Below are 12,368 nucleotides of genomic sequence, written 5' to 3'. Positions count from 1 at the left end.
TTATAATCCTGTGAAGATTGACAGAGGGATTTGGCAGCAGTTCCAGCCTGGGAGTGCAGTTCAGAATATCTTATTCATTTAAAAAACCAAAATTATTAGCTCTCAAGCTGACAGTTTAAATGACAAATCACCTTAAAAAAGACACTGTGGACAGTGTAAAAACTGCCAGTGTGGTTTTTTTCTTTGCTAGCTGTGGGATTTGCAAGGTCTCTGCACCAAAAATAATAGGCTTTAGCCATGCTGTTGTGTGGAGACTCGAGAGCGAGGAGTCCCTCGTATGAGCGGTTTGTGTTAGCAGAATATCCGCACTGCTGGCCTCCAGGGATTTTTATATCCCAGTTAAGGGCAGTGCTGCCTGTCCCAGTATGCTCAGGGGGATTTCTTGATCTAAAGGAATGTTTTTTTTTAGGGACAGAACTTATTTTTTATTTTGTTATCTCCTTGCTCCACCAAAGCATTTGTGAGCAGGACCAGAAATTGCTTCTCTGCCCTTATCTCCAGTCTCTTCCAGCTGCAGTTCGGATCTGTTACGGAGCATATTGACTGTTTAGGCATGTTATTCAGCGTGGAAAGCAGATCCCAGGAGACTGACAGAGGTCCTCATCCCAGAATATCCCAGCTGACAGCAGGAGTTGGAGTTAATGATATAAACCTCTCCAGCCGGGGCAGGAATGGAGCCCTGCAGGATGCTGTGGGCTTGGGGGGTTTGGATGAAAGGGAAACCAGTGCTCCTCTGTTTCAGCCAAACTGGGTAATCACACAGATGATCAGAACCCCATTAGGCCTGGTAGAAAATATGTAACAGAGTGATGATTTCTGCTTTCAAATAATAGGCAGGAAAATGTAGATATTTGTGTCCCCTGTGGCACTCAGAGCATCCTTGGGGGCATTGAAATGAAAATGAGAGGAGGCTCTGCTCTCTGGTTTCCTTTCCTTGGAGAGAGAAGCTGGCTGTCATTCACAACATCACAGAATGGTAGAGGTTGGAAGGGACCTCTTATGATCTTTGAGTCCAGCCTCCCTGCCAGAGCAGTATCACCTACAGCAGATCACATAGGAACACATCCAGGCAGGCCTTCAAAGTCTCTAGAGATGTAGACTCCACCACCTCTCTGGGCAGCCTGTTCCAGTGCTTTGCCACCCTCAAAGTAAAGAAGGTGCTTCTTGTGTTTAGATGGATCTTCCTATGTTAAAGTTTGTGCCCATTACCTCTTGTCCTGTCTCTGGGCACCACTCAGAAGTCAGGCCCCATATTCCTGCCACCCCTTTAGGTATTTGTAAGCATTGAGTACTGTGTCCAGTTCTGGGCCCCTCAGTTTAGGAAGGACATTGAGACACTTGAATGTGTCCAGAGAAGGGCAACAAGGCTGAGGAGAGGCCTTGAGCACAGCCCTATGAGGAGAGGCTGAGGGAGCTGGGATTAGTTAGCCTGGAGAAGAGGAGGCTCAGGGGTGACCTCATTGCTGTCTACAACTACCTGAAGGGTGGTTGTAGCCAGGAAGGGGTTGGTCTCTTCTCCCAGGCAACCAGCACCAGAACAAGAGGACACAGTCTCAAGCTGCACCAGGGGAAGTTTAGGCTCAAGGTGAGGAGAACGTTCTTCACTGAGAGTCATTCGTCATTGGAATGTGCTGCCCAGGGAGGTGGTGGAGTCACCATCCCTGGAGGTGTTCAAGAGGGGACTGGATGTGGCACTTGGTGCCATGGTCTAGTCATGAGGTGTCAGGTTGGACTCGATGATCTTTGAGGTCTCTTCCAACCTTAATGATACTGTGATAAGATCCCCCTACAGCCTCCTCTTCTCTGGGCTAACCAGCCCCAGCTCTCTCAGCCTTTCCTCAAATGAGAGCTGTTCCAGTCCCCTCAGCATCTTACTGGATCTGTGCTGGATCCTTCCCGTAGCTCTTCATCCTTCTTGAGCTGGGGTGCCCAGAACTGGACACAGTGCTCCAGGTGAGGCTGAGCTTTAAGCTTACTGCTGTGTATACCTCTCTTTTTGAATCCAACCTGAGTAGGATTTAAAGTTTTCTCAACTGTGCAATGGGAGCTCTTAGCTCAACAAGATCATTCCACAATTCCTCTTTGAGATGGAAAAAATGACTGAAGTAGATGTGAATTGGGAGGTGTCTCTGTCTGCTGGTAAATTCTTGGGAGACTGGGCACAAAAATCATCTCTCCTTAGCTGAAAATAGACATCCTGGAGTAGATAGGTGTGTGGTGCTAGAGGGCTGAAGATGTCCTCTTCTGGTTCTGGCAGGCAAGAAAATGCTGGCTGGAGAAGGTCCAGAGTTTTCTAACAATGAGCAATTGACTGGAGGTGTGGAAACCAATCCTCAGAACAAATTGGAGTTGTTTGGCTCTAGATAAGAGAAGGAGGAGGGAAGGAGAAGTATCTGCAGCTGCCTGAAAGGGAAAGTGTGGTTTGCTTTCTGCATTTGCAGGGATAGGACAAGGAGGCCATGGTTCTAAATCTGTAGAGAAAAAAGTTCAGGTTAAATATTGGGCAACACTTGGCCTGAAGGTAACAAATGGATTTGATGATTCAAAGAGTTTGCGGAGTGTCAGTTGTTGGAAGATGAAAATGGCTTGGAAATACCATTCTAATATTTCTTGATGGCTGTTCAGTGTGATGAAGGTGCAGCTGATTCTCCTGCAAGTGCAGGTTGTCTTGATGCTTCCCTGTGCTCCCTTCCTGGAGCTCTGGCATGGAGTGGTGAGGCTAGAAAGGGTTGTCTTCAGTCTAAAATGAGCAAGGGATGACAAATGGTGTTCTGGGGCCTCAATTTTCAGGCACTTAAGAAGAGTGAAGTGACTGAAGACACTAAGTTTGCATGCCTGTCTACAAAATCAGATGTTGGCTGGGAGTATTTTATGCTCTTTGAGTCTAAAATTGAATGTTGTGGATGTTAAATTGTATGATTTGCCTCTCTGGATGACAGAGCCCTTCCAGGACACTGGGTCACTTGAGCTGGAAGAGGCAGAGAGGAGCTGTGAGTGATGTTGCCTTAAGTGTAGCTATTTCTCTTTAGAGAAATACCACTGCAGACATATTCCCAGCTCTGTGTAAATGCTGGAGAAATAGAATCAGCCAATTTAGAGACCCTGAATGGTGACTTGTCAGTCCTCTAACTGTACTTGGGAATGAGAACCTTTTTAAGACAGCATCCCCTATGCAGGGAGCCAACAGGACGAGCTAGTCTGTGCTGGGCTATCTTGGGAGGTCCCATGTGGCTGAGAAGCATTTCCTCCACGTGCATCCTTTGCAAATCAGGACCATATTCTGCAGCATCCTCTGCCCAGTCTTTCCTCCAAGAGCCTTATCAAAGATGCCAGTCTGATGCCAACTTCCCTCTCTGCACACCCCCCCCCCCCCCCTCCCCCGTAGGGAACAACTGATTTAGTGTTGAGAGCAGGGAGCAGATCTGTGCTAGTGATTCACCAACAGGGTGCAAAATCTCAGGCCAGGTAAGAGAGTTGGTTCTTTGGTCACAACAGTGCCTCACTGCACATCACCTTTTATATTACATCCACACAAATCAGCCCAGGTCTCAAGTCATAAATGAGCCTTTTGCTGCTTGCTAGATAGAGCAACCATCTTTAATCAGCTTCTGGGAGCCTGGCATTTCTCCCTGCCTTTTCGTGAGCCTGCTGTCCCAGCTGGTTCAGAAACCCCCCAGGTATATGGGGATGGCTTATTCTCTAGGTTGGGGAATGTGTTCTCCATTCCTGAACAGTTTGCAGCTTTTGAGCAGCTCTGTCAAGCCTGAGAGCACCATAAGCCTTGGAGAGGATGGCAGGGGGATGGTCATTTGTGACCAGTGGCTCTGGCAGGCAGTTGAAGTCCCTGAGGCTTCAGTGTGTATCCCTGAGGTCCAGAGTGTATCATGGCTACCAGATGCTGAGACATTAAAATCTGAAAGACTCCTGGAAAAAAGTCTGTCTTGGTTGTCCTTCTTGCTGTTCTGGTTTCAGTGATCAGCAACTGAACTGTTTGTGTGTGCTGCTCGGAGCAACCCCAACCCCTGCCCCCTTACCCCCCCCAGCTCTCTCCTGTAGTATTTTACTTGCAGCAGCAACTGCAGGCAGTTCAAGAGGGAGCTGCCAGGGTAAAAGCATCTCATAGTGCCAAATCTGCAGGGGTTTTACTCCATGTTTCAGAATTAAGGTTTTGAGAAACTCAGCTTTTTCTCTGCCTCCAGTTTCTATTTAAACCACCTTTAATTTTAGGGAGTGTGAAGCCACTCAGGCTGCTGTGATCGAGGTCACTCTTCTTAATTTAGGTACTCCAAGGATCATGAAATGTTGTTTATTGAAGTCTTGGGCATATGTTGAGTCCCTTAAAGGAGTGTGTGGATGATACTAAACCTCCCATAGCAGTGAGCTTGTATAATACAGGGAGAGGAGCAGCAGTGTCGCTGACAGGGAGGGATGGCAGATAAGCAGCTGGGGCCATGCTGTTGTCACTTCGTTTGGGAGACTTCAGGGTTGTGCAAGTCGTTGCAGGACATTTGCACAGATTGCTGGAATAAAAACCCACTCCATCAGCAGTCTAGTATTTGTTTCTTCTTATATGTTAAACTTTCTCTGGCCTAGAAAAGGTTGTCACCTGTTATGTCAAGGTCTCGGCATTCAACGCTGGGACCTTTCCAAGTGTGTTGAAATCCAATTGGTGCAGAATAAGCTTTTCCCTTCTCTTTGGGGGAGGAAAAAAAAAAGAAAAGAAAAAGCTGTGGCATCTAGCAGGCATCTAAAGCATTTTTTTTTCCCCCCTCTTGTTCTCTGAACACTTGTGATTTGCCAGACTTGGGGCTGAATTTTTGCTCCGGTTTTGTGCTCGCTTTGTGTTTCCTGTGAAATAAGCTGGGGGGAAATAACAAGCAGCAAACAGCAGCAGCATGCACCCAGCGTTGTGGGTCTGGGCCCAAGTGTGGCTCTGCAGCAGGGAATAGCAGGAAACCTGAGTGCTTAGCAGCAGAAGACCTTTATCCAGCCTTCAAGGCTTGTCCAATTCCTTTGCATTCTTTTAACTGCTGCTGAGGTTAGCTCTGGGCAGTTGCAGCCACAGTGGATGTCTGCTGTCTGCAGGGTTTTGGGTGAGGTTGGAGGGTACCTTCTCTAGTTGTAATGCATCTGTGCTTGTTTTTTTTGTTTCAATCTTTCCATGCTGCTTGTTTACTTATTTATTTTAATGGAAGAATCTCACTGGTGGTGAGCAAAGGGTATAGTCAGCAGGATCCAAGCTGTGGGGCTTTGGCAGAGGACTTCAGCCTGAACACACACACACACACACACACTGGCTGGAGCAGAGACACTCGGGGTGTGCTGCTGGGGGAGGAAAACCTGTGGCTGGCCATGCTCAGGCAGGAGCAGCATACAAGCCTGAATTTTCCTTTAGTGAGGAATCACAACATAATTTTTCTCTCTTTCATCTTGATGACGAGCTCTCTCTCACCTTTTTCCAGGGGGACTCTTTGTTTTTCAGCGTGCTGTTTTCTCCCCCAGCCTGAACTTCATCCCAGAAATCCACTTGGCTGGTTAGCCCTTCAGACAGTTAAGTTTAGAAATTATGAAATGCTTTGGGCTGGCTCTGCTGCTTCTCCAGGGATGAGGGAGCAGAGACTGACCAGCAGCAGAGGAAAATGGAGGGGAGAGAGAAGCCCAAGCTCCGAGCAGAGCTGGAGGTTAAATATAGCTGCCGGCTGCGGCGTGGCGGTCGGGGTGCTCTGATTGCTTCTCTAAATATGTTCAGCCACTGAGGTTTCCTGAGAGCTGGGGAGCAGCATCCCTGCTTTCCAGCATGCTGCAGTTGGGAGGTGTTTAGTTTGCACTGGGTGGAAAGCAGCAGGGTTGAACGCCTGGGGATAATTCAGCAAAGTTGGTTAAGTTCTGATGAGGGATGGCTGTGCTGGGTTAGGGGAAGCCCCAGAGGTGTGTGAGGATGTGCTGTGGGAGCTTGGTGGGCTGGAGATGCCTTAAACTGACCAGTGTTTCATTTTTACTGTTAGTATTTACCAGCCAAGGGTCACCTTCTCCTCTGGAGGTGCAGCAGCAGTCTTCAGTGTAACATCTTCTCTTCCAGCCCCGAATCCCAGCACATCTGAAGCGGCTGCAGGCACTTTAAAGATGCTCAGGAGCGTGGAGGAGGACCTGGAGAATGACAGGCTGAGGATGTGGTCCCTTATGCAGGTAGGTCACCACTGCCACCTTGGGTTCTGTGTGCCCTGTAACTGTGCACCTTCTGGGCAGGGAAACGTAGTGTGTTGCAGCAGGATTCTCCTGGGAAGGCTGTTCTAGCCCCAGGGCTGAAATCAATAATCATGCAATGGTTTGCTGCTTAACCTTTGAGCCCTGCTCTGCTCCTTGGTCAGTACAGGTCTTGGGTTATGCTCTCAGGTCACCCTAAGAAGGGAGTGATTTCTTATTTGATTTTTTTATTTGCTTCTTGTGCAGGGCAGGGTTCAGATGTCCTTCCTGTGTGTTTGTATGTTTCTCCTGGCTGGTGCCCCTCTACTTTTGTGCTACACCACTGATTTCTTTCTTCCCCACGACCCCTAAGAATCATAGAACCTAATAAACGTTCACCTCTCGCATGGTGTGGATGTGAAGGGGTCAGGAGAGCAATGCCTGTTTTCCCCCCTTGGTTTCTGTGGATGGAAGAAGTGTGCTGCAAAGGAGCACTCCAGTTTTCCATTGCACCATTCCACATTTTTGAAGGAGAGCTTGGCTCTCCTAGCAGAGCAGAGCCATTTTATTTGCAAGCAGTGAAGCTCTATGGTTGACTGTTAGTGAGCAGATTGGCAAGAAATGCATTCAGCCAGCTCATGGCTGTGTGATAAATGACACTGTCCCCATGGAAATGGGGATTTTTCAAGCCCTGCAGTGATTTCTACCCAGCTTGTGCCACGCCTGGAGACTGCTTGTTTCTAGACTTTATTAAATAATCAGCCTTGGGAGCAGAACAACTGGACTGATGCTGTTTGCTGTAGCTTTCCTGACACACTTCCAGTTCTGCAGGCTAAATCCAGTCTGCTAAGCTGGTAGGAATAAACTAACAGCCCCTGCTGTAGCATGGGGATGTTCTGGGATCCACGTGCACCCTCAGCCTCCTGAGAGCTGTCCTCTTTGAAGCTGCTTCAGTTAATTGCATACTTGGTGGGTCTTCAGATACCTTATGGCAGTGATCTTGCAAATGCTGTCTGGGTTGTCTTAGAGTGATGGAATGGTTTGGGTTGGCAGGGACTTTTAAAGGTCATCTTGTCCAAACCCCTGCAGTGAGCAGGGTCATCTTCAACTGGAGCAGGTGGCTCAGAACCAAAAATTCTGTCCTCATCTTCCTATAGGCCCCCTTTAAGTACTTAAAGGGCACAATAAAGGTGGTCTGAAGCCTTTTCCACTCCAGACTGAGCAACCCCAACTGTCTCAGCCTATCCTCACAGCAGAGGGGTTCCTGCTTTCTGACCATTTTTGTGGCCTCCTCTGGCCCTGCTCCAACAGGTCTATATCTCTCCTGTGCCAAAGACTCCAGAGCTGGACCCAGCACTGCAGGTGGGGTCTCAGCAGACCAGAGAGACGGAATCACCTCCCTCAACCTGCTTATCAGATGGCTCTTACCATTGTAGGTGGAGATTCTGGCAGGAGGAGGAGGATAAAGCTCTTGTGTGTTCACTCAGCTTTGGTAAATGGAGTCGGGGGCTCTTGAAAGGGAGGGTAGGGGGAAGGGTGTTCAGTGATAACTCCCTGAAAGGCAGTGATAACGTGTTGGGATGCTTTGTGTGGAAGGTCACTGGCTAAGTGAGAAGGACTCCTAGGTGTTACAGCTGCAGAAATGCATCTTGTTTGCTACTCAAAGGCTTGCTCCTGGTGACAGATCACGGCACTAGCTATGTGTCATCCTGCCCGTGTGCTGGCGGTCCTGTGCTGGCACATGGAGGCTTTCCAGTGCTGTCTTAGGCAGCTTGGAGAACCAAACTCAGCATCTCTGCTCTAGGACGTGGCCCCTTTTCTCTCCACTCCTCCTTCCCCCCTGCCCCCACCCTCTGGTGTCCTCTGCCTCCCAGTTCATTTGTTTTCAAACGGGCTGTGCTATTGTCTGCATCAATACGCGCAGAGCCTGCCTTGTTTTTCTCTTGGACTCCCAAGTGCAAAGCAAATCTGTTTATGGTTTTTGGTGAGCTAATTCTTCCCCACCCTGGGTTTTTAAATAGACTCTTTCTTTACCAGGGCTTGCCGAGCTTGCAGGATGCATTGAAGTAATGGGAAAAACCTGTTGTGTGCTGCCCTTGCTGCTGGCAAAGCCTTCCCACAGCACCCTGCTCCCGGCAGTGTGCTTGGGAAGTGCATCTCTGGGTGCTGAAGGCGAGCAGAAGGCTTTGAAATAGGAAAATGGGTGTTTGATGCAGTCAGGGAGGAAGTGTTTCTTAGGTTGTGGAGCAAAATCTAGTGAGCTGTGCTTGGTTGTGGGGTTGCCATCACTGGAGGTGTTCAGGAGGAGACTTGACAGGGTGCTTGGTGCCATGGGTTAGTTGATTAGGTGGTGTTGGATGATAGGTTGGACGCGATGATCTTGCAGGTCTCTTCCAACCTGGTCTGGTCTATTCTATTCTATTTCTTTTTTTTTTCCTCCACAAAATCCCAGTTCTTGGGCTCAGCTGTTCCCTGGACTGCCTGTTGCCTTCAGACAGGCTCCTCCGAAGCAGTCATTGTCTTGGACCTTACAGGTGAAGAACAGTGAGGGATGCTCTTGGCCTGTGAATAGTCAGTTGGCTGAAGGGCTTGGTGCATCACTGCTGTGCTGAAAGTGTTATTTTTACCTTTTCCATCCTTCCTATGAATCAATCTCAGACCTGTTGAGGTCACAGCCTCTTCTGCATCCTTACAGGGGGTTGCACAGCATGGTCCTGCACAGCCTCTTCACCAGGGTGCTTTGGCTTCTGGGATGCAGAGTTCAGCTCCACTCTGGGACCAATGGAAAAGCCCCAGGGACACCAGTGTCCATGATGCCTGGACCGGTGGCTTGGCTCTGAGCTCAGGTGTAGGATCTCTCCTAAGCCCTGCTGCTGCATCTCCTCACCTCAAAAACCTGATTATTGCTTATTTATACTGCAAAACTATGAGCTGCTTGTCACTGGTGATGGGACAGGAGCTCCATGTGGAGGTGGCCATCACATATACAAATGCAATTCTCCTGAAGCCCCAGCTTTGTAGGGCAAATGTTGGCTTGGCTGAGGCCTCTGGGTGCTCCTGTAACATAAATAAGCAGGAGTAGGATTTCAAAGCAAGCACATTTTTGACATAGTTGATGTCATGCCTCTTCAGCCCTGTGTTTAGAACCCATGGATCTGGAAGCTAGTTTGGTCTTCTTGCTAATAACCTACTAGAGATGCTTCTGTTGTGCTGGTTCTTGCAGAGGGCTTAGGGCTTGATCCTGGTCAGATGGGGCATTCTGGGCCCCTCAGTTTAGGAAGGATGTTGAGTTGCTGGAAGGTGTCCAGAGAAGGGCAACAAAGCTGGGGGGGGGTTTGGAGCACAAGCCCTATGAGGAGAGCCTGAGGGAGCTGGGGTTGCTTAGCCTGGAGAAGAGGAGACTCAAGGGAGACCTTATTGCTCTCTACAAGTACCTGAAGGGAGGTTGTAGCCAGGTGGGGGTTGGTCTCTTCTCCCAGGCAACCAGCACCAGAACAAGAGGACACAATCTCAAGCTGCACCAGGGGAAGTTTAGGCTTGATGTTAGGAAGAAGTTCTTCACAGAGAGAGTTGTTAGGCATTGGAATGTGCTTCCCAGGGAGGTGGTGGAGTCACCATCACTAGAGGTGTTTAGCAAGAGACTGGGTGGGGTGTTTGGTGCCATGGTTTAGTTGATTAGATGATGTTGGGTGATAGGTTGGACTTGATGATCTCAAAGGTCTTTTCCAACCTGGTTAATTCCATTCTATTCTACTGAAGACATGAGCCAATGTGTAAAGCATGAGGTGCTTTCCAAGTCTGGGTGTTTTGCATGGAAGTTTTGGTCCCAGCTGCAGCACTGAAGGTGCTCCTCAGCAGTGGCTGCAGGCAGGTGTTGTGGAGTGACAGTAAGTGAATAGCCTTAGCAAAGGGCTGGGGCAGGCTGATCTTGCCCATGTGGCTGTGATCAGCTGCCTCTGCTCTGCCAGTAAAGTGAAGTTAGGGAAAAGATGTCATTAATTTCCCCACTCTTTCAGGGAATTTTTTCCTGAGAGCAAATGTTGACCTGCAAATCCACAGCAGAGTGCAAAGTAAAGAACTCCTCACTGGAGAGCTTTGCAAAGCAGAAGTGTCTTTATCTCTTTCCCTTGCCAGTGCTTGCCTGGATTTATTCTCTTTGTTTGGGGGCTTTATTTCTTCTTTTTTTCCTCTGTAAGAGTCTTAATGGAGGCAAATTTCTTTCTTCTCTCTTCTTCCTGAGCTGACGGAATTTGATGCTCCCTAGGAAGGTGGTGGTTGGGGCTTAGCACCAACTAGCACTCATTGTTCCCCAGGCAGGTGGCTGTAGCCCCAGGCATGGAGCTGTGAGGCTGTTCTGCGATCTGACCACAGCAGTCTACCTGGGCTTTCATTTTCATCTCTCCCCAGGCAGTCTGTGTAACTGTAAAGTTTCCTCACCTCACAGCTTAGAGGCTGTGTTCCTCATGCCCTTGCATCCCCTTCCCTTCATCCCTCCCTTGCTGCTCGTATTTCTTACTGACCTATCTGCTCAGGCTGTGCATGCAGCATCAGTTTAACAAATGAAATTGCTTGTTCACAGCAAGATGAAGCCACTGGATGCTTCAACACTGCTGAAGCTTCTTGGCTAGACCTGCACCAAGTGTTCTGACTCTCCTTTCCCTGTGCAGCCCTTGTTGTAATACAGGAAAGGTGAATTCCATTCTGCGTGGCCCTTTCCAAACCTGTTGCCCAACACTTCCACTGTTTGTCATCAGCTGAGAAATATCTGAGTGCTGTAGGTATCAGTGGGCATGGTTTGGTTGCCTGTTGTATCAAAAGTGACATCTGCTTGTCAGAAGGATTTGGGGGTTGCTGTTCCCATTTGCACGTGCATAGACCTCTCCCCATGCTGGAGGGCAGAGCGTTTGGCAGTGCAGCAGTCCAAGCTCTGCTATTCTTGTGGGTTTTGTGAGCAAGGTGAGCTGCCTCTCCCCAGAAGGCATGGGGGTCTGTGAAGAGATTGGGGCACTGCTGGGGGTTCCAACAGTGGCTGTCTTCACCCTGAAGATTTGCAGGAGCTGCCAGCCTGGGTGCCACAGAGATGCTTTCAACTCGCCCTGCCTGGTGTGGGTACCCTGGGGGTGTGAGGTAAGCTCCAGCAAAGGCTGTTTCTAGTTTTGTGAGATGCTGTAGGCAGATTTTCTTCAGGAAGGCAAAGTTCTGTGCCCATGGCCCATGGGTGAAGGACATGGAGTTGTTTTTGTAGCACACAAACTGATGGCACACGAAGCTCAAAGAGAGACCTCAGGGGAAGGGAAAGACTTTTTGATGTTTGACTCAGAGCTAAGGCTGCAATGTTCTCTTTCATCCAGAGGTGTTTATGAATGAAGATGCAAATCCAAGGAGAAGCTCAGGAATGGGTAGGTTCTTAGTCATTGAAGGCCATTCTTCAAAGGAAGGTGATAAACTGCAAAGATGAAACACCTCCTTATCTCCCGGCTCAATCTGCAGCCTTACCACCACTCTGGTGGTTCAACTGTCTGCAGCATTTGGGGAGCTGTCTGTTCCAGCAAACCAAGCATGCTGCAAGTTTTGTTTCATTTGTTTCCAAAACAACCCTTGGAGCACGTTGGGCTGGCAGGGAAACTGGTCACGATTCTCCATGCCATTAAAATTCAGTGCAATCCCTTGGCAGTGTTGTGTGTGCAAACCGGGAGGGTTTCTGGCTAAAGGTGACCCATTAAGAGGATGATCTCTGATAAAGAACTAGGCTGGGGACTCTCAGGTCCTGGGTTCAATTACTTGCTCTGCTATGAGCTTCCTGTGACCTTGGGTGAGTTATTTAAAACTGCTCTGTGCCTCATTTCCCTTTCAGTAACACGCCGGTGACAGCATTTCCCTTCCAGCCAGGAGCTGTGGCAGCAGCACAGCCATCTGTACACAGAGCTGGTCTGTGGGGAACCTGGATGGAGTAGAAAGCAAGACCATCTCATGGGCCTTTCATGTGCTCCCCTGGGCTAAACAGAATGGGTCTGAGTAGCTGGAGAGCTGCCAAACAGAGAGGGACCTGGGGGTGTTGATTGACAGCTGCCTAAACATGAGCCAGCAGTGTGCCCAGGTGGCCAAGAAGGCCAATGGCATCCTGGCCTGCATTAGGAATAGTGTGGCCAGCAGGAGCAGGGAAGTCATTCTGCCCCTGTACTCTG

General features: G+C 49.0%; 1 protein-coding gene across 1 annotated transcript in view; it reads left to right on the top strand.

Annotated features, from left to right (window-relative positions):
- Positions 1–12,368, top strand: part of ZHX3 (zinc fingers and homeoboxes 3) — a 66,970-nt gene that overhangs the window by 26,299 nt on the left and 28,303 nt on the right. The window contains exon 2 of the mRNA XM_068149838.1: positions 6,080–6,186. The gene's annotated coding sequence lies outside the window, so the exon portion shown is untranslated. The remainder of the gene's footprint in view (positions 1–6,079; positions 6,187–12,368) is intronic.

Source organism: Melanerpes formicivorus, unplaced genomic scaffold (assembly GCF_026170545.1).
Source record: "Melanerpes formicivorus ecotype bairdi unplaced genomic scaffold, bMelFor1.0.p_v2 SCAF_19, whole genome shotgun sequence".
Taxonomy (NCBI): Eukaryota; Metazoa; Chordata; class Aves; order Piciformes; family Picidae; genus Melanerpes; species Melanerpes formicivorus.
The sequence above is the reverse complement of the archived record's forward strand: the minus strand, read 5'-3'. Positions and strand labels throughout refer to the sequence as shown.